Source organism: Columba livia, chromosome 5 (genome assembly GCF_036013475.1).
Source record: "Columba livia isolate bColLiv1 breed racing homer chromosome 5, bColLiv1.pat.W.v2, whole genome shotgun sequence".
Taxonomy (NCBI): domain Eukaryota; kingdom Metazoa; phylum Chordata; class Aves; order Columbiformes; family Columbidae; genus Columba; species Columba livia.
In genome coordinates, this window is record NC_088606.1 from 29927322 (window position 1) to 29953901 (window position 26580).

General features: G+C 40.9%; 2 long non-coding RNA genes across 2 annotated transcripts in view; both read left to right on the forward strand.

Moving 5' to 3' along the window:
• The first annotated feature begins 255 nt into the window (after nt 1-255).
• Nucleotides 256-26580, forward strand: part of LOC135579565 (uncharacterized) — a 53321-nt gene continuing 26996 nt past the window's right edge. The window contains exon 1 of the long non-coding RNA XR_010472917.1: nt 256-393. This is a non-coding gene — a long non-coding RNA (uncharacterized LOC135579565). The remainder of the gene's footprint in view (nt 394-26580) is intronic.
• LOC110358676 (uncharacterized) lies at nt 20379-25007 on the forward strand. Its single transcript, XR_002413328.2, has 3 exons — nt 20379-20499; nt 23823-23918; nt 24851-25007. It is a non-coding gene; the product is annotated as an uncharacterized LOC110358676 (long non-coding RNA).

The following is a 26580-nucleotide window of genomic DNA, read 5'->3' on the forward strand; positions in this document are numbered from 1 at the left end:
TGGCACGAATGTGAAATGATCGGATTACTTATGAATGGGTGGGAAAAGAGGCAGGAGCGCGTTTATTTCGACAAATGCCTTAAAATCGGATTCCTTGCTGGCTGCCGGCATCCACTGTTTAACTTCTGTTGGGAAGGCTGTTCGCAGGCATAAACTTTCAAATATAAATAAACTTTCAGAATTCATAGGAATTGCATGTTAACGGATTTGCCGAGGCAAAAAATTGAGTGCAGGCGTTGCTGTCAGCTCCGGGAGCGAGCGGGCACGGCAGCAGCTGTCTTTTGGGAGGCAGCATTCTGAAATATCTATTCGTGTAATTGAAAATAAATACACTTGAGAACTGCGATGCGTTCAGAGACATGCCGCCCATAGCAAAATACGAAGCACGGCCAGGTAAGTTATTCGTAATTTTGGGGGGTGGGAGTTTAATTCAAGTGAAGTACAGAAACGATAAGAACACCACTGCCCTCCGCCCCCCCCCCCCAATTTTTGATCTCCCCAGAAGCATATTTTTATGCTTCCCACACAGGACTAAGGTGGTGATGCTTCCTTCATGGCGTGGTCTTCTACGGGAGCATCGCAAATGCAAAACTATCCAAGGCAGTTGGTGCAGATGTCGGGAGCTTCTGCTGTCGTTTCTCTCAGCTTCTCTGGACACTGAGAGCTTGTCCAAGAATTATTGATGGCCAGCAGGCTCCCTCCTCAACTAGGGCTTGACTCGAGGGGGTCTGTCATCTTTCGCCTTTGGGGATAAATGAAAGAGTTGGCAATGGCCGCTAAAACCTCTGTCCCTGCACTCTCCTCTCCCTGAGGTGTTTCCCGCAGATACGTCGGGTTCTCGCTACTTTTCAGAAATGGTTCGCACTTTCTGTTGCAGCCGCCGGTTCATGGTTTTCTCAGAGCTGCGGTAGTTGCGAGAGAAGGGGGCTTACTTAATTTTTATTTTTAAAGAAAAAATTCTGGGAAGCCGAACAGCACCTCAGAGTAGATGCCTGCCCTGCGGCCAGCAGTGCCGGCGGCGGCTCTTCCCCGTTATTTTTGAGGCCGCGGTGGCGAACCGACCCAGCCCCGCTCCGTTCGCGATGCCTCGCTCGGAGAGGGAAGCGGCCGAGGGCTCCCCCCGGTGCCGGCATCGCGCCGCTCCCCGACAGCCGGGCTGTGGGGGCCGGCAGAAAATGGGAGCTCAAGCCCAGCCCTGAGCGGGGGGGAGCGGGTGTTGACTTGTCTTGAGCTAGTGCGGGATCCCGTCTGCTGGTGAGAGCGAACTGCGTGCCAGAGAAACTGCTTTCACACGGGTTAATGCGTTTGGTGTCAGTGAAATGTCTCGGGAATGTCTTCTTCTGGAGGCTGAGAAGGAACAGGGAGAGGCACCCCATTTATTCCGGGAAATGCCTGCACCGGGGGACACTGGCTGTCCTTCCCATACAGCCCCACAGAAACCTCTCTGTCCTTTGTGTGAAGAAAGGCTTTGTGCAAAGATCAAAAAGAACAGAAGGAGGTACTAATTAAACTTTCAGCCCTACACGCCACTTGGTGAGTGCCCTGCGCCTTGCAGTTCACTCACCCATCCTCATTGCAGTCCTTCTTTCCCTCTCCTTGACATTTTCTTTTTCTCCGATTCCCTTCATCTTCTGGAGTTCTTTGTTTTTGTCTTGTTCCTGCATTCCTTTCAGACCTAAGATGCTCTTCTATACACTTTCTTCCCAAAGGCTACTTAATTTGTCCTCCAAACTGTTTTACACTGACTTTTGCATTTCCCATTTAGTTTTATGCTTAACATGTACTGAGTGGTGCTTGATTTTTTTTGTTTGAAACTATGCTGTCTTGGGAAGGACATGAAGGTGCTGCCACGAATGCTGGTACAAGACAGGTAAACTTGTGCCAGGCTAGTGGAGCAAAAATGTGTACCTCGCTCTGGGCAGCCACCTACAGCCGGAGTGCTTGGTGCCTTAGTAGAGACGGGTGATTTGAAGGGACCTTAGATGGGACATGGCAAATGTTACAGTCCCTGTGGGCACAGCCCTTTTTCTGACACCGTTGGGCTCAATTTGTTAATTCACTCCATCACCTTAGTCAGGTTCATTTATAAATCCATCCTTCCTTCCTTCCTTCCTTCCCCAAATTACTAGGCTGTTAGTAAACCAAACAGAAACATACCCACTTAGGAAAAACACATAGAATAAATACAGAAAAGTGTAAGCCAGGAGTAAGCAAATGAATGGTGGAAGCAATGCGTAAAGCAAAGATTGTGTAACACTGGACATTTTGACACTGAGCTGGTCTGCTACAGCCTTGCCATGGTGTCTGGCAGGGGAAATGCTTATTAACATGTATGTACATACATGTACGCATACTTACATACAGTGTTAAGCAGCACCAGAGCAGAGGCTGCAGCGCTGGAGCTCTGCCACTGCTCCCATCCCGCTGTCAGAATGCTCCCTGGCAGCCCGCTGGCCCCCATCACCTACCAGGCTCCCAGCCAGGGCTCAGCACAGAGGTTACTCCTGCCTGGAACTATGTTCCCTCCTTCTTTTGGAGGCAGAGAGCCCTCACACAAATAGACAGGTGCATGGCCAAGGTCCACTGGGGCACCTCAGCGGGGGCCGCAGAGGCAGCGGGCGCCTCACCTTCCATTGCATGAGCTGGAGCCCTCCCCAAGAAAGGTTTCCTGCAGAAAGGGCTTCTAACCATGGCCAGAAGCAGTGCTGAGCCATCCTCAGCATGCCAGGCTAGTAGCTTGAACAGTGAGGAAGACAAGTAGCTACATGCAGGTGTCTCTTCTAAGAGGTCAAGCACAACTTCTGGCAAACAGCTCCTGGTGGGCAGCAGACCCTGGTGAACCACAGCTTATAAGTTTTACCTTAGCAATTCATCTTATACAGTAATGGAAAAGTTCTATGAGGAGCAACCAGATGTGAGTCTGTCTCCTCTGCTGTCAGGGCTTTGCCCATGAAGGTTCAGAGGACCAGTTGCCTCTCACCTGTGCTCAGTACTGAGCTCACCTCTGCCCCATCCTGTTGTGTACTTTCCAGAGTAACCTGGAGCCTACTTCTTATGACGGTCTCTGAGGAGTCTGCCTTTTTTAAGATAAAATGAAAAGTACACTTGTTACTGTGGGTTGAATTACTGTATTCATCTAAATAATTATCCTACATGTTTCTCTAACATGAGGATAAAAATGAAGCCTTAGGACAAAATAATAAACACAAGAGCAAAGAGATTAAATTTACTTTACATATGAGTTTTAAAACCACATATACACCCGCAACAATTATTTCAGAAGTGGTTAATGACTCTGGATTCAGTCTTGGATGCTTGGCTTGGGATATCATGCAATCTTGATTAGCCAAGAGGTATATTTTTATTAGCATTTTGAAAATGTTTTTGTGTATGCAAACACTGAGGACTCTTAATTAATTAATAAAGCCAAGGATGGGGCCCCACTGCCCATTCACTCTTCTGTTTCACTTTGAGCAGCAATGATATTGTGCACAGGAGCAAACTGCCGGTCAGAACATCTGTTTTTTTGTACTGAGACCTGGGGATGCTGATCTTTGGGATGAAACCCGAGGCGTGCTTCTCCAAAGAGACGATGACTCCTGACCATTTCAAATCCTGTTTCTGCAGCTACCACTTGTAGTGTGAAGGGTCATCCCTCTCTTCAGTCACAAGGCCAGAGGTACTGCTTTGTATTTCAGGGACATGTATTTCTTAGAGAAGTACGTAGTTTTGGGTAGGCGAGGTGCATTTTTCTGCTTCGTATAAACATTATGCTAATGCTGAAAGGGAAGTGCCTGGTCAGAGCCTGCCTGTAGTCATATGGCTGTTGTTGAACGTGTGGCTTCTGTTATTCCTGGCTCTGCAGTTGGTGAACATGCTGTTCCTTCCACTTCCTTTGGTAGTGGTCATCTGCACATTTTGAGGGTAATCCAGGGCACCACACACACACACACTGTAGGCACTCTTAAAAAAATGAATTATTTGTCTTTCCTTCATGCACACTCACGTTTGCACACAATATTTGCAAGGCTTCAGAAATGGAAAAGACATTTTCTATTAACTTCATAAAATGAAGGTACTGTGAATTCCATTAAACCAGTTTAACCCCTTCTATTTGGAGCAGAATAGGAAAAAATATCTCTGGGTTAGAATTTGAATTGGTACCTTTTCTCTTGATTGCTGTGATACATGAAGAAAAAAGAAATAAGTAATAAATATTTGTAAAGATGGATGGCATGCAAAGACCCTCTGTGTCACACATTTGTTATTCCAGAAAAGTACTTGTTACCAAAGCTAATCAGTGTCTGGCCATTTTGACAAGCAGAAATGTGTCAGTGATGGATTGCTCAAAATCAGATTCATGCAAACCCCTTTGTAACTCTTTTATATTTCGTCAGGATTTTGAGTATCATCAGCTAATGATAGTCTAACCTAGTTATAGTTTATTCATTGAAAACAAAAACCAGGGTTTTCCAGAGTGTTATTTAATCATCTAGAAAGTACAGTCATTAAAACACATCACAGTATCACAGTATCACAGTATGTTTGGGATTGGAAGGGACCTCGAAAGATCATCTAGTCCAATCCCCCTGCTGGAGCAGGAACACCTAAGTGAGGTCGCACAGGAACATGTCCAGGCGGGTTTTGAATGTCTCCAGAGAAGGAGACTCCACAACCTCCCTGGGCAGCCTGTTCCAGTGCTCTGTCACCCTCACTGAGAAGAAGTTTTTTCTCAAATTTAAGCGGAACCTCTTGTGTTCCAGCTTGATCCCATTACCCCTTGTCCTATCACTGTTTGCCACCGAGAAGAGCCTGGCTCCACCCTCATGGCACTCACCCTTTATATATTTATAAACATTAATGAGGTCCCCCCTTAGTCTCCTCTTCTCCAAACTAAAGAGACCCAGCTCCCTCAGCCTTTCTTCATAAGGGAGGTGCTCCACTCCCTTAATCATCTTCGTTGCCCTACGCTGGACCCTCTCCAGCAGTTCCCTGTCCTTCTTGATCTGAGGGGCCCAGAACTGGACACAATATTCCAGATGTGGTCTCACCAGGGCGGAGTAGAGGGGAAGGAGGACCTCTCTCGATCTACTAGCCACCCCCCTTCTAATACACCCCAGGATGCCATTGGCCTTCCTGGCCACAAGGGCACAGTGCTGGCTCATGGTCATCCTGTTGTCCACCAGGACCCCCAGGTCCCTTTCCTCTACACTGCTCTCTAATATGTAATTTCCCAACCTATACTGGAACCTGGGGTTGTTCCTGCCCAGATGCAGGACTCTACACTTTCCCTTGTTAAATTTCATTAGGTTATTCCCCGCCCAACTTTCCAGCCTGTCCAGGTCCCGCTGGATGGCAGCACAGCCTTCTGGTGTGTCAGCCACTCCTCCCAGCTTAGTGTCATCAGCAAATTTGCTGATAGTACATTCAATTCCCTCGTCTAAATCGTTAATGAATATATTGAATAATATTGGCCCCAGTACTGACCCCTGAGGCACTCCACTAGATACTGACCTCCAACTAGACTCCGCACCATTGACTACCACTCTCTGGCTTCTCTCCTTAAGCCAGTTTGCAACCCACCTCACTACTCTATTGTCTACACCACACCTCCTCAACTTAGCTGTGAGGATGCTGTGGGAGACTGTGTCAAAGGCTTTACTGAAGTCAAGGTAGACCACATCCACCGCTCTGCCATCATCCATCCACCTTGTTACATTCTCATAAAAGGCTATGAGGTTGGTCAAGCATGACTTACCCTTGGTAAAGCCATGCTGACTGCCCCTAATAACCCTCTTATCCTTGATATGCCTTGAGATGGCACCAAGGATAAGTTGTTCCATTACTTTCCCAGGGACAGAGGTGAGGCTGACTGGTCTATAATTACCCGGGTCCTCCTTCTTGCCCTTTTTGAAGACTGGAGTGACATTTGCTTTCCTCCAATCCTCGGGCACCTCCCCCGTTTCCCAAGACTTGGCAAAGATGATGGAGAGCGGTCCAGCAATGACTTCAGCCAGCTCCCTCAGCACCCGCGGATGCATCCCATCTGGACCCATGGATTTATGGATGTCCAGACTATTTAATTGCTCCCTAACCCAGTCCTCATCAACTAAACCAAACTCCCCCATTGACCTGGCTTCATCCGGGGTCTCAGGGGTACAGGGCTCCTCAGGACAGCCTCCAGCAGAGTAGACAGAGACAAAGAAGGCATTCAGTAACTCTGCCTTCTCTGTATCTTCTGCCATCAGGGCACCCACCCCATTCATCAGTGGGCCTACATTGCCTCTGGTATTAGTTTTATCTGCTATGTATTTGAAAAAGTTCTTTTTGCTGTCCTTGACCCCTCTCGCCAGCTGTAATTCTAAGGAGGCCTTGGCTATCCTAGCTGCCTTCCTACATCCTCTAAGAGCAGCCTTATATTCTTCCCAAGTGGCCAGCCCCTGCTTCCATGACCTGTAAACTCTCCTCTTCTGCTTGAGCATACCCAACAGATCCCTATACATCCTATTAGAACTTTGTGTTTAAAATATTTTTAGTAGAATTTTAATAGCAGCTAAGTAAACAGGTTTATGATATCTATTTATGTTTCTTCATATCTATATTTAATACTGAGATTCTGGTAACACTCAGAGGTTTCAGAAATAATTGGGTTCCTATTATGTTCAGTGCAAGATAGACCTGAAGAAAAATAATAGTTGTTCCAGGACAGCTTATAGTCTCTAGAGATAAAGTGTCTCTTTTTTAAATCAAGGACACTATTGTCTACCACTTCAAGTAATGAAATTTAATTTCCAGTTTCACTTCAGGTTCTATAATGGACATTCGTGTGTTTTTTAATATTTTATACATAAATATATGTTTGCGTTTTGCTGATTAAAAAAAAAAAAAAATCTAACCATTTATGTTGTTGAATCACTATTTTTTACTTTTGGAATTTGATTTACGCTCCAAAATTCATCTCCTTTGGGGTCTCAGCCAAAACCTACACCAGTTGCTGGTAGACTTGGCCTCTGCTTTTTTCTTTTTTTATTACTACTCATCACCAGCAAAAGAGGGAACTGCAACTATTTCTCTCACTCTTTATTAGTCCTTCATTTTGTTCATGTTTTCCCTTCAATAGTTATTTGAATACATTTGCTTACTGTGGGAAATATCCACCACACCACTGATTTACCATAACTCCAAGCTATGCATTGATAAAAACACAAGTTCAGTAACTGCACCTCAGATATGGAAAAGGTGGGCAAGGGGCAGAGCTGAAAGTAAATTGCTTACATTTCTACTCCTCTGAAGACAACAGCAAGTGCCAGCCTTCGCTCCTCCTGCAGAGGGAATGATCTGCAGACAGTTTGTGCTATGAGGGAAGGATGCTTGAGCATGCCTTGGTTTGTCTGGTGTCTGGTTTTGTGTGTGTGTGTAAGGGTGATTGGTAAGACTGCGTGACTCTGCTTGAATCAGCCAAACCCAAGACCTTTCCACGTGCACATCCTTTGCAGCGAAAAGGATCATTTAAAACTAGAATGATTCAGAAACCCGTCCTTAGCTGTGTCCGTCACTCAGGTGACGGGAGGGCAAATGCAAAGCAGCCACCTGCACATGGACGTGTCAAATGATGGCTTCTGTGCAGTGTAATGGTCTCAGGCTGGGTAGCTGTGTACAGCCACAGGCCACTTCTGTTGGTGAAATACGTGCTGATCTTTGGCGATGAAACATTGCATTTCAGACACTGGACTGTTTGATGTAATGGGTAGAGGTTTTTAAGGTTCTCAAAGGAAGTACTGCAGGCCTTCCACGCTTTATGCTCTACCACCAGTCTGTCTGGTGGCACGCTGGGCTTGCCTTTGGTGAGCTGCTCTTTGTCAGGTGTCAGCCTGTGCGCGGGTGTGAGGAGAGACAGGCCTGGATGCTTTGGAAAGGTCACCAGTTCGAGGGGAGAAAGCAAACAGTGTATTGGCCTTTAGCTCTACCAGCTCCAGTCAATTCAGAGAGATGATTTATTTATAATAAGAGTATTCAGCACAGTGTTGGAGCGAAGAATTAATTTCTTTAAAACTTGTTTGAGTGAATGGTAGTTTTGAGCTACCAGATTTCTGGGTCAGGCCCTTCTGTTTCTGTTGATTTTTATTTATTTTTCCCTTTTCTCTTAACACTGTATTCTGTCTTGGTTAAATGGGTCTTAAAAACTTATTCAGATCATGAAATCAAAAGAGAGGAAATATTTTCCCCTCCAGAACAGCAGAGACTAGAAGAGAAAAGACAATGCTTCTTTTATTTCAAAAAAGGCATGCTGAATGATGAATACCGATTTTTACTTGGGTGAAAACTTTGTTTTCCTGTCAGCTATCGATAGTTTGAAAGAGACATAAAATATTTTGAAATGAGAGGCAGTGCAGAAATTAGTGGCTGTGCATTTTGATGTTTTTTCCCAAGGTGTGAATTTTTTAAAAGGGGTGTTGCTCTAACCCTTTGCAATGGAAATTTGAGAGACTTTATTCACATATAATTGGTATATTTTTGTAGGACTAGGATCTCTCTGAACTGCTAAGTTCAGAACTGCTTAGAAAAACATTAAGAGTAATGTAGGTTATGATAGAGTTGTTGGAACTCTTTAGGATGACAATGTTTACTTTGATGTCTCCGAAACTCACACCCCATAAAGGATTTAAAGGCCTTAAACTCGTACGCTTTGTTCTCAGATTTTTGTTTTAATTCCTTCTGGTTTTACTGATATTTATTTCCCTTCTTTTGACACGGTTGTCTGTGTTGGCTCTTAAAATCTTACTCAGATCATGATATCAAAAGAGAGGAAGTATTTTCTTGTATCTTCCAACTTGGCAGGGGGAACGGTTAATTCTTAATATGTGAGTGTGGCATGGGATTTGAAGTTATTTTGTTACCTCAGCTATTATCAGCATTCATTGTCCGTGAGTTACATATTTATTTGTATATATCATGGCTTTTGCTGCTGTGACGTATATAATTTCTTTTCGTAGTAACAATCATGACACAAATTGATTATTGTAAGAAAAGTAAATAGTAGAGTTTTTATTCATATCTGAACCAAAATTTGACTAATTTTATTTCAATTTTATCCCAATTAATTATATTTTTTTCTCACCAAAGTTGTAATTAAAAAATAAATGGAATTTGGATTTGAAAATGTGGCCAGTTTTATTTTTAAGGTACCAATCAAAACCTCTGATTTTCTGAAAGGAAATATCTGATTTTGACATAGTCTAATATTACTATTAGTTAAAGACGATAGAAAGTCTGAATCTTTTATCCAGATTTAATCTTGCATTATAGAACATCTCCCTGCAGTTCTGCTCTCTCAAAAATTCACTCTTCATAAAAAATAAAGTTCCTCAGCTGTTTTTGCAGTTTTATGCATTTACTTATGTCTTTGAAAGAAGTTTAGTAAGAAATGTTTACAAACATCAGTTGACATAGTAGGTGGTTCTAATGCACAAAGTAAAACAGGCATGCTGGATTTTTAAATTCCATGTGTATGAAACAGTCAGTATCAGTCAAGATGGAAAAATTAGATCATTAAGGAAAAAATTGTTTTTTAAAACTGTGGAGAAGTAATGATCAAGGTCATAAAAATTATCAAAAGCTTAATTTATGTCTTAAGGGTCTTGTGGCTATTGAAGGTAAAGGGAGAAAAATATGTGATGGACAGGAAGACATGGATGAAATATAAAGGGCTGGATGTTTGCTGGGGCAGCTGTGTGTCTCACAGAGGGTCACCCATCCCCAGACACCCCACAGCCCAACCCCAATGGGCAGCTCAGGCTGCTGGTGGGGACAGGGACTTTTTGGAGGGTGCTTGGTTTGCCAGGAAGGAAGGACATTGCTAAACCTGTGTTCGAGAAACCACTTTGTGTCTCCACTGGAAAGTGGGCCTGGACATAAAATTTTTAGTTGGCTGTTTTTGAAAAGGTGACTGGAGAGCATTGTCTTCTAGGCAGGTATTAGGAGAGAAGTTCTCTAAAATCCTGGTTACTTGAGGAGGCCAGACCTGAAGCCAAGGGGACATTTGAGTAAGGTTGGATACTTACTTAGTGGGCAAAACAGTGATCAATACAAATAGGTTAATCTGTAGTTAACACTTGCGGGACACAAAGCCAAGTATTTTTTGTTTTTCAGCTGCCAGTGGCAAGCGTGGCAGGCTCACATTTTTTTTTCCATGGCTTTGGCTGTCCAAGATATCTGCTTTTATTAGTAGCAGTTGATCTTCCCGTAATGAGGTGACCACATTACAGCTTTGTCAAATTGCTTCCCAAGAAGGGTACTTCATGTTCAGATTTTCTGTTTAGGTCACACAATATCACACAAAGAGCTGATACATGCCTCAGAAGCTGATTTATTGAAAGTGCTTCTTGCTGAGAAAGTTTATTTTTATTTTTTGTGAATACGTGTCTTTTAGACTTTTACAGGGGAAGATGACTACTTTCTCTTCACTTTTTTTTATGGTACTGTAGGCATTTAATTTACATTAATTTGTTAAATTCAAATAAGAATGTCTTCCAGGAAATGATGCTAAAGGAATGTTTAAATAGGCTTTTTTAATGTTTCTGATCCAAATGCTGACAATATCTTAAAAGAAAATTAGTATGAGGTCTACTCTTCTGTTTTTTAAACTTTTTTTTGCCTCACTGAGGCCTACAAGACCTGGGATAAGGCCAATGTAGACCAAGAAGTAGTTGGCTGTTACATGTGCAGAACTTAAAGCCCATGTAAATGCATCTATGAAATGTATGTGTATGAAAAATCTAGGGAAAACAGTTTGAAGATGACCACCAACAAACAGATCACACAGTAACATCTCTTCCTTGTGTCTGAAAGAGAGACACTGCAGAGATGTTTAGACAATTTTACTTGCAGATTGTCATTTACTCATACAGCAGGAGAGAAAATGGTGTTTTACTGCCACGTTCAATCTGACAGATGTGAAAAATAAACTACTATGGCATATGGAGAAAAACTTGCACATTTTTTAAAGAAGATGTTTTCGTAAGTGAAGCAGTTGTTAGAACACAAGAAATACATGTCTAAATTTATGATGTTACTTTGTAGTACATCTCTGAAGAAATGTTCAATCATTTAGCAAATGCTATAAAGGTTTGCTAAGCTGACTGATTAAATATGTGTCGGCTACCACTATGAATGCTGTACTTCATCTGTAGATTTTAATAATGCATTAGGTGCTCGCAAGAAAGCCCAAATATAAGAAAATCCCACTTCCATCTGGTAGGTAGAAAATGAAAGTGTTGTTAGTAAAAGACCTGGGAGCTGTAACCCATAGTCATATTCACGTGAGATGTTCCGAAGTCCGTGACAGTGAGCTCTGTTCTGCCTTAGCACGGGTTGCAGATTTGCGCTGTTTATCAGGATTAGTTCTGTACTCCAGCTTTCAAAGGGAAATGTCACACTAATGCCAGCATTTATTGGTATCCAACAAAATTTAGAGACAATGAGTCCTTGCTCTTTCAAAATCAAACACTCTGTGAAGCAATTCTTTCCCCAGAAAGGGATTTGATCTCATTGTCGCATCTGGCATATGCAAAGCCACATCTAACCATTTTTTTCCTTGCTTCCAGGAGAAAAAAGCCCAAATGCAAAAAGCCCAAACAAACAACCTCCCCTCACAACCCTAGCTACAAAAAATATATTGTGCAGCAGCTGTCCCTCCCTTGATGAGTTTTCCTGTTCTGTCCTTTGTTGTTGGAGATAATGCTTTCTTTTCATTTTTAATAACTATTTGATACATATTTTCAGTTTTTTTTCATAATGACCAGCTATTAGTTTATTTCAAATTATCTACTCAATTTTAAGATTTTAATTTGTAATCTTGCAATTCAACCGCCATAAGAAATTTAAAGTCCAAATTTGGATAATTTCATGGAGACATATGTAACACAGACTTAGTGAAGTTAATTTTCTCATTAGGAACCACAGTGATAAATCATTTTGCAGGTATTTTTTTAAGAAAATAGGATATATATCATTCGTTTCATAGTGTGAGTTTTGCTACATACTTCAAATACAATGATGTACAGAAACAAGATGACCCCCTAGTGATATCAGGGCAAGTTAGACGTGACACACACGGGTGCCATTGACTGGTAGAAGCCATAATGATTAAAATGAGTGTGTTGGCTATTATTGTCTGGGAAGTATTCATTACCACCTTATTTTGGACTGCAGGTTTATTTGATAATTTAGAAGCTAAGCACTTTTGGGTTTCTCTGCAGGTAATGCAAAAGACAATGTGAGAGAAGGAGTATCATTCAGATGTGCTTCACTGAAACCAGGGGGAACCAAGGGAGCCTAGCTTTCCCTTAATTTGGGAGCCCCTTGCTAGTGTGGCTGATATCTCATAGAATATGGTGATTTAGGATGCCAGTCTCCTCTTCCATAAGTGCCTTTACTGGTCTTTTGCCTGTGACTCCAGGTTGTTTCCCGCCATGCTGGCATGTCCCAGGGATGCTGGCTGGTCATGAATACCCTCTCGCTGCAACCAATAGGAAGCAAAGCATGGATTTCCATTGTGTGTAAAGACAACTTCCACACACCAACATGGATGCAAATTATAGAAAAGGCAGTTGAGCATGTGAGAAGACTTTGCATTGAAAGCTGAAATCAAGGTGTTGGTATAGCATCAGCCAGATGACAGTTTTCATACGCTGGTGATAGATCGGGTGATAGTGGGTGAAGGAGCAGTCAGGAAAGCTAGAGATGAATCTTCAAGTGTTGTATACATAGCAACAGATTGGAGGAATTAGTCTGTGCATGTCAGTGTATATACATGGACTGACTTTTGTGGGGGTGTTTAAAAAACTGATGTATGTATTTACTTTATATAAATGTATATCTACACATCATATATAGACATGTATTTGTAGAATCTGGAAACTACAAGGGTAAATACAGTGGGCTGGCAGAAGGGTTCCTGCTTGTTAATTTTAAGGATAACAGAGCAAATAGCATGCAGTGAAAACGTTAGCAGGGAAAATTTTAGGGGCAAAAGAATTTTTGAAAGTATTAGCATTGTAGTTGAGGCCTGCTGCTACAAACTTTTGCTGGAACAACAGTTGGTTGCAAATGTAATTTTTTTATGTCTAATATTGCTGTGGCAACAGGATGTCACCTGGAGTTTGGAGAGAGAAGCAGTGAGCTGTTGGCAACAGGGGGTGAGACTGAGCGAGGAAAGCACAGAAAAAAGAAGAGGCAGAGAATGAGGTGTTGAAAAAAAGATGACAAGTGGAATACAGAAGGAGAGAAAAGGTAGGGAAAAGAGAACAGGCTGGGTAGGCTGTATTTGTTGTTTCTTTTGCCTGTATATAATTTGAAGCAAGGATCACATTCTACTCTCCTCAAACGCTTTGAGGCTTTTGTCCAACCAGGAGTTACAAGAAGGAGTAGGCAGACATGGCAATTATTTATTGACTCAACTGGAGTGTAGTATTATTAACAAAGCAAAAGCCTTTTAGCTACATGGCAAAGAATCAGGATTAGATAATATCCCAAATCCTCTCTGGCTGCAATGTCAATCCCAGCTCAGTCTCAGAGAGTGAGATCTGTGAAAGAATTAAAAATAATATAAAAATAAAGATCAAAATAGCTAATACTGATGTCCTGTTTAGGTACAGAAGCACCATTTAAACTGCTTGTTCTTACAGCTTGTTTTTGCAGTCAGGCCTTCTTCAAACAGGCAGCCAGGGACCAAACAACTATTGAAAAATGATGGAAGAGCTGAAACAAATGCCAGTCTGAGGATGTGGGCTTTTCCCTTGCTGCTGCTCGCCGAGCCAGGAAATTTCATCTTTATTCAAAAAGGTCCTCATAGCAGCTAGTTCCAAGAAGCCTGGAGAAGAGAATTGCTTCTGAGAAAGAAGGTTAGGACTAATCTATCAACAAAGGGGAGAGCTTCTTAGGAAAAAGTTTTATCTCCCTCCTTCCAGAGTTTATTCAGTGTTTATCGCACAAGTACAGAGACACCTCTTCGGTCTCTGTGGGTAAGAATGAACCTCAAGAACAGCTCTACTCTCCTGTTTTTCAGAGTTGTCCCCCTCTTTATTCCTGATGGAAGGTGGCTTCTCTTTTTTGGTGTGCACATAATTTTATTTTTATATGAAATGTACTACTATCTCCTTGCTCTAATTGAGGTACTGTCACTGAGTGACGCCATCATTAGAAAAGTGGTCTAGAAGGTGCTGTGTTACTAGTGCCGGAGGTCAGTGCTTCTGCTGTGGACAGCTGCCACTCAGGTTGTTGGCAGAGATTTCTTTTGTGAATGTCTCTGGCACCCTGTGACTTGGCTTTGATGGAGTTGTTCAGAAGAGGCCTACTTCAGTAATTAACACTGAGAGGATAGAGAAAGCAAGAGACACAGTTATTTAGTATCACAAGAGATCTTCTCTGTGTGTCTGTTTAACTACGGGGACACAAAAAGAAATGGGCTTTAAGCATTTTCAAACTTCATTGCTCTGTCACGGGTATGACAGAAAGACCTGTTACCTCTCTGCTGCGTATATCACACACACAATTGTTAAACGCGGATGTAGTTTCACAGTACTCTGCCCTTAGGGGCAAAACCAGATTAAAGGGTCCTCTGTGTTCCCCCCTGCCCCATGCTGTTGGCAGCCTGTCATCCTGTACTGTTACACACCCCCACGCACACAAGGGCTTGGGAGGCCACCCTGACATGATCTGAAGGGACCCAGGTTCAAAATAACTCTCCAGAAGGGTTATTTTCAGCAATCCAGTTTAGCCTGTGCTCCCACAACCGGTTGCTGGGCATAGCTGGAGGGGGGAGCTGCAGCGGAAGAGCAGGACCACGCAGTCCGAGGTGGGAAGGAGCAGCTGATGCCAACGTTGTGTGACCCAGAGCTGTCCTAAGCCCAGGATTGACCCTCCTGCCACTAACACCTCTGCAGCTACGGGTTTGGTCCTGTTCTTGCTGAAAACAATAGGCTGCTTTCCACTGGTGTTAACCAGGGTCATGAAGGAGGTGGTCTTCTCCTCACCTCACCTCACCTCACCTCACCTCACCTCACCTCACCTCACCAAAACTGAGAGGGTCATTTGTTGTTGGATTTTTGTCTCTGAGAATTCTTTGCTGTATCTCTCCTACAGTCTCTACAACTACAGTCTCTTCTACTACTGCTCTACAACTGTTCTATGTGAACCACTCTTTTCCCTATTTGCATATTGCATCGTTTGTGTTGATTGCATACGCATGTGTAAAATTAGAAATCTGTGGTCAAAAATTAGCAACTGAGAATATTCTGACATAAATCAAGACAAAATTCACTTCTGATTCAACTGCATAACTAAAGCAAATGATACCTTTAAATCTAACAGAAGTTTTTAGATGTTTAAGAGATTTGAAATCTCAGCTGAATGGGTTTCCTATGTCAACAGTTGTTTTTTTTTTCTGCTCCTGAATTCCAAAATTGACTGTATAAAAAGCATTTATAAAATTATTTTTAAAAATAATTTTTAATTTACAATTTTTAAATTTTAAAAATAGAGCTTTTGGGAATATTCATTCAGTCACTTTTACATTATCTGAATCTGCTTTTTAAAAGGTTTATTGTCTTGACCTGGGACTCTTTTGTCTTGCACACCACTTAGATGACAAAGTATTTTTATAATATTAAAATTGGAAATATTTATGCATAGTCCACTTGGCTGGGAATAGAAAGCCCGTGAATGTGTGCAAGAGCAGGAAACATGAATTCACCCAGTGTGAGTGGGCCCTCAGTAAGCAATGCCTGCCCTCCAACCTGACCAGCTGGAAAGATTTAAAACCAGTGTACAAATCAAAAGCTTTGGGTCCAAAGAAAAAGAAGCAGAGAGATCTATCTCGTTTAAATACAATTATTAAAAAATATATAGTATTTTAATTTTTGCCTACTCATTTATTTACTATGAAAATAGTGCTTGTGTTAATCTTGTTACAAATCAAGAACTGTGATAACTTCCAACTCTTCTTTGTCTCATAGTCTTGTGGTTACAAGGTCTGGTTACACCTTCTCATCTGGACCCCAACTGGACTCATTCTTGAGCTTCGATTCATAAAACTGTCCTGAATTACTTTGGTGTCATCACACCCCTTCATCTACTCTCTGTCCTTCATCTGCTGTTGTGGATGAATGTGTTTGTTCACAGGCACATCCTGCACCTGGATCCAAGGACATGACATTTCCTCCTTGTGGTCTTACCAGCTGTCTCCTCCATGTTGACCTGTTTCACATTTTTTGCACAGCAGCCTCTTCTCCATGGAGAGGGGAATTCCCTTGTCTTTCCTTGGCATCAGGTTGCTTATGTCTGCTCTGTCGGATCTGCAACAGCTGTATCCTCCTGATGATATGTATAGAGCAGGCGGAAACTAGTCCCGGGGATTAAAACCCAGTAGGGCTTGTGTTTAGTAGGTGCCAACCTACACACAGATGGATTTCCAACCCTCTGACCACCTGTCATTGCCATCAAGTGTTGTGGGAGTTAATAAATCTTACGGGATCTGGCCCAGGAATAATGGGACCAATTTGCAAAACAGGTTGTCAGATGTGAGGTTCCCCATGCAAACTGTTACCAGTCTGTAAAGCTGTGTGGAGAAAAGCTAAGATGTTGATAGAAAACTTGATCCGTATGCTGCAAAAGTGACTGGATATCAGTGCGGGTGTAAAAATCTTTTCTATGGTGCTTCCGTTGCATTTCAGCAATGTTTAATCAGAACATTATTTTAAAGCTATACTAAAATAAATTTGAGCAAAAAGCTGCTGGTAGAAATATTAAAGTTGCAGTTTGTGAATTTTATTATACTTGGAAAAATGTTAACTGACACTCCAGTAAAAATGGAGTTAATTTTGCTGTTTGACATTATTGGTACTAGAATATATATAGCTTCAGTGGTGGGAGAGTTTGCTACTTTTCCTAGTGCACATGCTATTTCATGGAGGGAGCAGAGATATAGAAAGCTAAATTTCTGTACACCTTTAAGTACATATTAATAGAAGGATCATGTTGTTTTGTTTTGTTTTGTTTTGATTTTCTTTTAAAGGATGATAATGGGTCCAAAGCAGAAAGTTAAGCATCTTACAAATATTGTTGAAGAAAGAGGTCTATGATGTTGCCATTTTGATGGGGCCACTACAGTGCCAATAATTTCTGCAAAAATAGTCTGTTGAAAGGGACTCACAAAAAGGAATAGTAAAAAGACAACAATCACAGTTATAAAACTCTGCTTCTAAACCCACATTTCTAACACTGATCTGTTAATTCAAAACAGCAGCAGAGGCTCAGCTCATCTGAGATTGATTCTGATACAGAGAATTACTTGGAAGAAACTTTGAATTTAGCTTTTAAATTTAAGAAAGGAGTGCTAGTGATCAGAAAAGGTTTTTGAGTTCTGAAACAATTCACCGTAATGGTAGGAGATGATACTGAATATCAGTTTTAAATGTTTTGAGTTTTTTCTAATGACAAGTGACATTCCTGATTCCCAAGAGCATCTCAGAGGGAAGGTTTGCAGTAACGTAGGGGTGGTTCAGCAGAGGTGTGGAGTGTCTGGCCTCATAAGGTAAACTGACTTTAATATAGCCCAGTATGGTCATTGTCATTATTAGTTATACTCTGAATTTCAACATCATGCTTCACTTTACTTTGCTGAAACCTGTGGCCCATCTTCCTTAGTTGCATGTGCCTCTCTTGCCCAGTTTCTTTCCTGGAAAAAGGTGGACTATACATGCAGTGAGAAGTGACCGTAAGTGTATCTATCTAGATGCTTGCAATCAAATTCAAACTATTCACTACACGCAAGACGACTTGCAGCCTGAAGCAAGCCAACTGGATCAGTAAGCAGTGAAAATCTGTCAGGGGAAAAGGGAGAAAGGGGAGCAGGGGAACAGAATGGGTCTGGCTCAATTTCAGCCTTCACAAATTCAGGGCTGTGTTCCTGTCCATAGAAACAATCAGAACACCTACATGAACACAGGTCTTTAAAAATATGGACATAGTCTATGTGTCTAGAAATGTAAGTCAAACCTCACAGAGACTTTTAACTTCAGAGAAAAAGGTTTAACTTTCTCAGTTTACATGAAGATTTTAATACTTTGTTTTCAAGAGTAAAATCCAGTGACACTTCTCTTCTTAGGTTTCATAAATAGAGACAGATTTATATGCAAATGTCTTCTTGTAACTAATCCTGGAGTCTGTGTCTGCCAAACTGCCAGAGTTTCACCCAACAGCTAAAAGGCTTGGCAGAGCAAGACATACCTACACAAACACACACACATATTTATAGGTTTACAGAATGTTTGCCATCATGTTACTCTGCGGTCTGGAAAAAAGTGATGCTTGAAAGTTTATGAAATGTTACTAGGAAACTCTTAAATTATAATGTAGATATATTCTGCCAAATAAATGAGAAATAATTCACAAAATATTAGAGCACAATAGGTCAACAGTTACATGTCTCATGTATCAACGTGAGGTACAAAGTAAGAGATGAAACAATTTGTTTGCAAGAATGCTGAAAATGACTAGTTTCTGTGGTTTTCTGATCATCAGGACAAACTATGATTTCTGACAGGGCCAGATGGAGCTGCGGTCTGGACTGGCAGCACAGTTCCTTGTCAGCAGTGTAGACATCTCCAGTCTTGTTGGCCTTGATGTCTTGCAAAGATTGCATCAGTCCTCTCTGCTGAGCTGCGCAGCCTGCTCTTGGGAGATCAGGGCTGTGTTACTGCTTTGCTAGTTTTGGAAAAAAGTCAGCTAACCTCTCTATACCTCAGCTTCTTCACATCTACAATAGGGATAATAATTCTCTGTTTGGTGAGGTTGCTATAAGACATCAGTGCTTGTACATGTTGCTGCGGTTATTGTTTGTGAGTTTGAGACCAGCATGATGGGAGTACTCTGAGAGACTTGGAGACCAGGTGAAAACTCAAAACTTCAAATATTTCTTTATGCTTAGATAATAGGTAATTTTTCTGTTAACTACTAAAACCCAGACATCAATCAATTTATTAGTCCTTATGTATATGATGATGCAAGTCTAATGCCACATCACTGGCTCTGATGGGCACTGGTGGTTCTTCCCTCTGAGACTGAGATTGCTGGGCTCAACAGCCCCTCCCTGAGGGAAGTTTTAAGGTTTCCCAAGGTCCACAGTGTATCACCAATGTTTATATATGCTTTTCCATGGGTCAGGATCTGTCTGGTCCAAAGAATTGTCTCCTGTCATGGATTAGCTTCTGTTCTCACTTGTTGAGGGATGTGTTACCAACTGGTGGCACTGCTTGTGTGCCAGTCTACTCCACCTTGTCCACAGCAGTGCTACCTCCTGGCAGATGGTGTGCCAATTCTCTGATTCCTTCTAATAATTGTGGACTGGGTACTGTTAATTTCATTTTAACATTTTTTATGCAACTATGCCAAAGAAGCAAGTATTAGAAAATATATTTTGCTTCCTACTCCAAATAAATCAGTCTTGTAGTAAGTTTGAGTAGAAGACAAACAGAAATAAAGTGCAAACAGACCTTCATGCTGCATTGAGATAGTCTGATGGAAAGACTATAGAAATGCAAAATGTTGGTGTGGTAGCATAAGAATATAACATTATGAATTGAGATGTAGAAGACCCAGTCTAAAAATAGGTTATCAAATGAAAGGTCAGTGCCTGAAATGGGGTGGCATGCAGAGCTGTGATACAGTCCACCTTTTTGAGTACTAACATATATAGTTCCTGCTTTGCAGGGAAAAAATGGCTGCATCTGTAGTGCAGAGGAGTTACTCTTTGCAGGTTTGATCTCTGATGTGTCCTGCCTGTGCCTCAGGCAAATTGTGAGTGTGTGTGTTACCCCATCGCACACTCTGTTTTACTACAGAAGGAACTGGAAGCATGTCAGCATGGAGGAAGACAAAATGGAGGCTAACTGATTCCCCTGCATATTCAGTGAACCAGGACGGTGCCAACCCCTTCTCTAATGCTGGGCTGTGCACCTAAGACCAGGACTAGGAGTTGCACTGTGGAGCACAACTGCCCCATCTTACAGATACAGCCAGCAAGAACTGTATCATGGCAGTGACTTGCCTCACCTCTTTGCTTTTACTGAATTTGAATTCATTCCCCATTTATTTTTCCTTCAGTTTAAGCACTCCAGCATGCAGTCACAGTAGCTGATCCTTACTCAGCAGAAGGGGCTGCAGTCTGCATGATCTCAGGGCATACAGCCTCAGCTGGTGTAGGTTGACATGAATTAGGTTCTAACAATCTCTTTCACCTGAGGATCCCATTTGCCTGCTAGTTTGTTCCATAAACCTTTCTATACTTTGGCTAATTAGTTTCTTCTTCTTTTCACCTAAGTGAAAATCTCTTGTCTCCATCTAAATTCTTGTAGCTCAACTACCATTTTTTCTGCTAAATCTCTGTTGAAATAATTGCTGTATCTAAGAACATTCTGAAGATTTGGATGTGAACACCTCACAGTAAGTCAATGTCTGTTTTACTTGGTATATATAATATTGCATTAAATCTGTTGACATCTAGTCATTCCAAATGCACAATTTATGCACTTGGGAAGTGTAAAACTTGTAGTCAATCATGAAAACTTCTTATGTATTTGGGTGTATTTCAGTGAAACAGTATACCTAGAATAAATAAAAGTAATGAGGTTGATTTGTTGATTTATGTTTTTTTTTCTCCTTCTCCCTTGGGCTGTGCAGTGACAAGCTGTAGTATTCTTTCATGCTATTTTTGTTTTAATCACATAATATTCTTAGAATAATTTTGGTAGATACCATATAAAAAAATAATCTAATTGTTCAAATGGAAATTCTGCAACAGCCATAAGCTTGGGTAAAAAAAATAAATATTCCAATTTGGGAAACTAACATTCATGACTCTCATAGATCTGAGTTTCCATGTCCTCAAGTGCTTAAAAACTTCCATAGTTAATCCAATTCCCCCAAAATGCTTCAGTCCATGGAGGCTAGAGAAAATATGCTTAGAAAACGTACTTCTACATATTTTAGAAAAAGAGTTGAGAAGGAGTAACTTGGCAGGGGAGGCAGAGTCAGAAGGAGGACTGGGAGAAAAGAGGAGTGGGAAAAGTTATGAGATCAAAGCTTAGGGCTACTCCAGTCACTAGTTTTGCTGATTTCAGTTATAAAAGTGCTAATGTAGTTTTCTGTGAAATATTCTCTTATATATAGCTTTGCATCAAGTTACAATTTAGCACTTCATCTAAGTACTAGTTGGAATTATTGACTGTGGTGTTCTATGTGAAGAAAAAGCCTTAGGTTGTGATACCTGGGAAGACAGGAGTAAATAACATTGTGGAGAAATGGGTACTTGTAAATAAGAAGAGAGTGTAAGTGGAGCCGTTTCATTTTGTTTTGTAGAGGAGCTGGGGTAGGATCCAGGACACATTCTTGGGTTATTTTGAAGATTAAAGGATTAAAAGGATTTTATTAGAACTGTACCAATTTTGGAAAATTTACCTGGCATGCAGTCTTCTAGTCTTTTTATTACGTTTCCCAGGCTCATAAAGTAAATGGAGAGTTTCAACGGCAGGTTTTCAAGTGCAGGGGAGGTGCTAGTGAAAAACAAGCAGTAGTAAGTGTGTTGTCAGGGGGGAATCTCTTTTAATCGGTTGTATACTGTGGAGAGGAGTGAGTCTTGGGAAAGGGAAAGCAGCATCTTGGATTTTCTGTGTGGCCTGGGTGTGTTGTGACTGTGCTTGAGGAAGCACTGGAGGTGCTTTCTCCCCTCATCCCTCACTGAAAGCAGTGCCATGTCTTCTACAGTGCCAAGGGGAAGAAAGAGGGTCATCTTGAAGCGAATTACCTTTCTTGTAGAAAACGACCCCTCTATGGCTCCGATGCTATTCATCTCTGCATCTTAAAGAGACAAATCCCATAATTACATGAATGAGGTGACACAAGCAATGCATGCTATACCTTCCAGTGATAGAACAGGTCCACCACTTCAGCTCCTTGTGAAAGTCATGCTACAAACCCATGAAAACCACTTTTCTGATGTCTCTGGGGATGATTGCTGCACCAACTGTACTGTACCCTGACATACACCTATAACTGCTGGGGTTAGACAGGTATCAGCAGAGCCGGCATACTGGAGTTTGCTTAGATGGGCTGGAGCTAAGGAGGGAGGTGTAAAGCTTTACTGATTAGAAAGATGAGTTCCAAAGGGGTTTCTGATTTGAAACTGACTATGATGAAATAAAACCATTAAAAAGACCATATTTTAATTGGGTTCATTTTTTTGTGAGTGCAATTCAACCAAAGGCGTGTTTGCTTGTTTCTTTCATGAGATTGGTCTGGTTTATGCTATGACATTGTTAGTTATATGTTGCATTTTACTGCAACTTCAGTCAAACAACTTATTTAGCATGTTTAATAGAGTATGAGTAATAATGAGTAATAGTATAAAACTAAGACCAGTGGGATTGAGGGAGAGAGAAAAAATGAAAATTAGAGTTTTGAGAGTTCCAGGAGCTAAATCCAAGCCAAAGTCCTTTCAGGTATTTGGCTCTGAGATTTGTCTTCTGGAGGGCTCTCTAGAGTGCCATGTCACCAAATCTACTCTACTTAATGTAGAGGTTGCCTTAAAGTCTGTCGGGATTTGGTATGTGCTCTGAAGAATGCTCCGGTTTCTGAGATGCTTTGGATTAGCTTATGCCGTTATTGGAAAGTGTTTTAGTGCTGATGGAAGCACTCTGCAATGCACAAGCGATCCCATAACTCCATGTCTTAACGCCAAAGCTTTGTTCGGTGTTTGCTTTCCTGCCTCTTTTGTGCCCTGTGACCACAGCAGCGTGGCATCAGTGTTTCAGCCTCTCAGTTTTCCAGACTCTTCTTTGCATTGGCTACATCCAGCTGTTGTTGCAGCTGGCTATCACGGTGTGAATTGCATGACAGGGCATCACTCAGAGCTGCTGATGCTTTGTAGAGCAAATAGATGGATGTCCTGGATGTGAAGGATCACTGCTCACTCCTTAGCTCTAGACACTGCAGAGAGATGTCCTGGCCCTGCATAATTCAGCTCAGATCTGGCTCTTTATTTATTTATCTATCTATTTATTTATTTATCTATAATTTTTTATTCTTCCCATAAAGTTCTTTGTGGGATAGAAGTCCTGGTTGGCTTCAGCCATCTTCTGAGTAGCTTTCAGCTGTAGCAGTGAGAGAATAGAGAACCAGTGTAAAATGCAGCGAAGGGCAAATCCTTCACAGTACCTGGAAGTACATATGCTTTGGGTGGTTTTAATGCTAAATCAGACAGGAGAGAAACAACAAATGGACTGGAGGGAAAGGGACAGCATGTAAAATGCAGCGAAGGGCAAATCCTTCACAGTACCTGGAAGTACATATGCTTTGGGTGGTTTTAATGCTAAATCAGACAGGAGAGAAACAACAAATGGACTGGAGGGAAAGGGACAGCATGTGTGACGCATTGAAGAACAGCAGCAATAGGGCTTATCTGGAAACAGAAATTATATGAAAGTACTAGATTTTGCCATGTAGTAATCCCAATGTTGTCCTCTGACAACAGTTGAACTGTTGTTGTGTCAATACCCCTTTCTTCTCGTATCTCCCATACATTCATCAACCTCATAACTATCTCATAAAAAAAAATTGAAGAAAATCAGCTTGTTCAAATAAAGTTAGTTTTTATATTCTGTTTTTAATATCTCTCATAATGGCAAGTAACTTTACTGACTGTTAATGGATGTGATGTTCAGTGTGCATGTTATTAAAAACTCATTGTTATGCTTACTAATCTTTAATAGAAAACAGAGCATTTTTAAGATGTGGATAACTCAAAACTCATGAGCAGCCAGAAAAAGAAATTGGACATTGAAAAAACATCATGTTTCAGGAAAAAAGTAGGTGGCCCTCCATCCTTATTTAATTGCTCTGTTTATTTGATTTTTGTCTCATTTCTCACTGGTGGTTTGTTTGACTTTTTAAATTACATTGGTCCAAGATTATTATTGTTATTAAATTACTGATAACGTCTATCCTACTCAAACAAGTTGTGAAGAATACTTCCCACCTGCCAGTCTCAATAATAACTGGTTCTTCAGCAGAACCTTAACAAAGTTCTTTCCTTTATTGTGAGAAATATTTACTCTATTTTCAAATGAAATTTAGGAATGTTATTTAGCTTGCTCACCATCCAGTAAGAATTTGATTCCCGGTATTAGTCCTCAAACCTCCATGTTTAATACTGGCTTTTCACTTTTCATATTCACTGATCTCACCATGACCAAAATAATTAATCTGGTACATCTGTAATCTTTCAACAGGGTTCCATTTTCTTTTGTTTTAGAAAAATAGAGACAAATTAGAAAAAGCATTTAGGAAATTTTTCTGCTTCAGTAAAATAAGATTAACTCACTGCTTGAATGCTTTCCGAAGTCTCTTGGCTCATCATATCTCCAAAATAGCTCAGTATTGAACTTTCTAGATGAGCACATTGACTTAATCTGTTAGCTTTGGCAACTACTAGTCATGTTGAGTGGACTCTCTTCTTGCTGATAATGGTTAAGGAGTTGTGGTTGAAATTACTTTGTTCTTAGAACAGTTTCCACGTATGTAAAAGACTCTGAAAGGCTCATAAACAAAGCCATAGGTAGTAACAGTGATATGACTCTCAGTTTTGTGGTACAATGTAGAAATTCTGGAAATTCTAGAGAAATGTCAAATCATTTTGTTTCAATGTGGTTTTTAGTTATTAATTTTCAATCTAGACTGTGAATAATTTTTCTTCTAATTTTGAATTTGTGAATATTACCCATACTTTTTTTTTTTCCAGATGTTCCATAAACTTTTGCGCAAAAAGCAAACAGACAGAGCTATCAACATATTGGATAAAGATTAATTTGGAGGCAACATCACAGCTGTGGAGTGCCAGGGGTGCAGTTTGTAAAGCCCAGAGAGCATTTTTGACTGAGTGTAAGGAACAGGATTATGTGAGGGTCAGCAAGAAATGAAACAGTATTTACCACTGTAATTTTACCTTTGGCTGCTTTCTTACATGGAAGGTTTTAAAGTGTAACTTCAAAGTGAATCACTTGGCCTTTTCAATATTTGAGTGGTGTGAGGAGTTAAAAAAAAAAAATCATGTATTCCCTTTGCCTGTCCCCATTTATGGCTTCATTACATTACTCATTTTCAGGCTATAGAAAGTGCAAAAATCCTTGCCATCCTGGCACTTAACACACTTCAAACTTAAGTGGTCTCAAACCAGTTGTGCTTTAACCTTCATGAAAATTTCATTGAAACAAATTATTTTGGTGTGGCATAGACTAGTCCCTTTGTCTGACAGCAGATGAGGTATCTCTTTCAATGACTGTACGAAGAATAGGTGCAGCAAAATGCGTTGTTTCCTCTGCTTGCTTACGAGATGTATTTGAAGGCAGAGGGTGTATTTTAATATTGTCATGTCTCATGGTTCCTGTTTCATGTGATTGAATTAAGATTCTAGCAGAGATTTAAACACAAATATTCCCATACGTGAAGGCTGATTTTTGGAGGGTGGGGGGATGATTTTCTACCTGAGATCTGTAGGACTTCTCGGAGCCAGAGGCTTGCCATTAGGTCAGTAGAGAACAGTTCAGTGCCTTCCCCCACCCCTCCAGATCCTTTCTTTTTTATCAAGTTGGTTTAAATGGATTTTAGCCCGCTGGCTTTTAACTATGTCCTGTAATATTTTAGTAAATGCCAAGTGGAGATTTGTAAGTGAGAAAGAAAATCTCTGTGTTAACAATGTCTGGGGAGCACACTGAGAAAAGAAATGAGAGCAGAAAAGAGAACTTACTAGAGTCATTCGTCAGGAGAAAATGAGCAAGTCGGCAACTGGTGATACAATTAGCGTTAACAGTGAGATAATTGAAGTATGTCTCCTTAGTTTCCTAGAAGTAGCATAGTAAATGCTAAAATGATAAAAGCCGCAGTTAGGATTAACAAGCATATGCAGTTTGCACTTTCAAGAAATAAAAAGACACTAGATATTTACTTGCATTTAAATCACATATATTTTCTGTCTGTCATGGTGGTGAGCAATACCCCAAGGACCCATTAGCAGTGGCAGCCATCCCTTTAAATTTTGGATTGGTTTCCCACAAGTGTTGAAGTGTTTGTTTTTTAGAAGACTGATATGTTTTCTGCTCTTTGATACAACAAAATCCCAATCACCTCTCTTGCCTCCTCACAGTTGAATAAATCTCCCACTGCCTTGTCTCATGGGCAAAGATATATATTGTACTGTCCTCCGTGTTTGCAAATACCTAACTCTGAACTCACAGCTGGCATTGTGGTTTTACTTGGCGAAAACGTTTGTGTGTTTTATATGTGTATATTAGGAATTTTCAAGAACTGCTCAAGCTGGGCTGTTACCAATAAACTTGTGCTTTGAATAAATCTAAGAAACTAGGACACAGATGTTGTATCTGCAAAGTGTTAATAAGATCAAATGCTCAAATACAATAATTGTAATGACAGGGTTTATGGTTATGGCTTACAAAGTATTGATAGCTTGGACTA